Below are 2072 nucleotides of genomic sequence, written 5' to 3'. Positions count from 1 at the left end.
CCTAAACCTCTGGGCAGTTGGCAGCAGAAGGGAAAGAAAGGCCAGTGGGGTTAGGGGAGGCAAGCACAGGTAAGAAAAGAGGGCTCTGAGTTCACAGAAAGGGGGCATTTTTAGTATCAATTTTCAGCATCACGTTTCCACGTGGCCTGAGGCAATAATGAGAAGAAAAAAAAAGGTTAGGAAGCTCCCCAGGCCCCCCCAAAAAACAATTACAGGTGTTTAAGACACTGTCTTCACACTGGCCCTGGGACAACAGGTGACAAAGTGGATAGAGTACAAGGCCTGGAGTCATGAAGGCTCATCTTTGTGAGTTCAAATCCTGCCTCAGACACTCAACCAGCTGTGTGACCCTGGCCAAGTCACTTTATCCTCTTTGCCTCAGTTTCCTCATCTGTTAAATGAGCTGGAGAAGGAACGACAAACCACTCGAGTGTCTTTGCCAAGAAAACCCCAAATGGGGTTACGAAGAGTCAGAGACAACTGAGACAACTGAACAACAACTTTATACTACCCCAGGAGGTAGTCAGAGCAAGTATTATTCATTCCCATTTTATAGATGAGGAAACTAAGGCTCAGAGAGGGAAATAGGTTGGGATTTGACCCCAAGTCTTAGGACTACCATCATTATCCTTATCAAAATAGCTAGCATTTATATAGCTCTTTAATATTTGCCAAGAACCTTGTATGTGTTATTTTCATTTACATGGGTTAAATCATAGGCAGAATAGTTCTGTGTGGCCTTCTAGGTCTTTGAGTGCAGCCTTTTGACTGAGTCCAAGTTTTACAGAACAAATCTTTTTATTGAGGGGATTTGTTCTGTGAAGTTTGGATTCAGTCAAAGGGCTGCACTTGAGGACCTAGAGGGCCACGTGTGGCCTCAAGGCTGCAGGTTCCCCACCCCTGATCTATTCAATCCCCTTTTTTAATAGATGTGAAGGTATTCACCTCAGAGCCCTTAAGCTTTAGGTATAGGGACACACATTTGAACCCAGAACTTGTGACTCCAAATCCAGTTCTCTTTCTAATGTGCCATATACCAATGCTATGGATAGCCTAAGTGCGGCTAAATCTTACCCAAGCGCTGCTAATATAGCAGCTGTAGCTCTGCCCTTCTTCCCAACATTGCCACTCCCCTTTTTGCTGTTGTTCAGTCATTTTTCAGTTGTTATCCAACTCTTCGTGACCCCATTTGGGTTTTCTTGGCAAAGATACTGGTATGAATAATTTGCCATTTCCTTCTCTAACTCATTTTACAGATGAAGAAACTGAGGCAAGCAGGGTTAAGTGACTTGCCCAGGGTCACACAGGTAGTAAGTGCCTGTGGCCAGATTTGAACTCATGAAGATAAATCTTTCAAGCCTGGCACTCTATCCACTTCAATACCTAAATCCCCTCTTACTCCCACCCAGGGAGTTAATTCTTACTTCTTCCTCCACCAGAAAGCCAGGGTATTGCTATTCCTTCCCAACTCTTGGGGGTAAAAAAAAAAAAAGCTAGATGGGGCAGGATGCCCATCCTCTAGGCCAACCCTGGGCATAGAACCCACTGCAAGTGGAAGAAGAATGTCATACCCTGCTCCCTGCCACCAAGCTATACAGTGGAAATTCTGATTATAACTAGGTTTAACCCAAGTGTTTTTTGCTGCTGCTGCTGAAGGCCTTTTCAGTCACCCACCAGTGGGGAAAGATAAGAAAGCCAGATGAGAACCAGCATCTTGAGGTGCCATGAGTACTTTCACGAAGCTTTCCCAGACTAGCCACTTACCTCCTTCATATTCTCTTAGCTGTACTATGTTATAGGCTCACATGGGTTACAGACCCTTGAATATGAAGGAAGCAATTCTACAGAATCTTGGTGTTTGAGAGGAAAGTCCTTCAGGGTGGGACCCAGCCTTACTAACCCTGTATCTCTCTCAATACTTTTCCTAACTTTGCTTGTACATTCTATGTCCTTAAGGGATGTTTCTTTAAATGACAAAATTTCAAGTAAATGGATTTTATCTCCTTAATGAAAATTGAAACTCAAGTACCAGGGTTATAGGTGCCTTTCCCTTACCCAAACCCCTCAGTGGC

Source organism: Vombatus ursinus, unplaced genomic scaffold, assembly GCF_900497805.2.
Source record: "Vombatus ursinus unplaced genomic scaffold, bare-nosed wombat genome assembly UNPS02014811.1, whole genome shotgun sequence".
Classification (NCBI taxonomy): Eukaryota; Metazoa; Chordata; class Mammalia; order Diprotodontia; family Vombatidae; genus Vombatus; species Vombatus ursinus.
The sequence above is the reverse complement of the archived record's forward strand: the minus strand, read 5'-3'. Positions refer to the sequence as shown.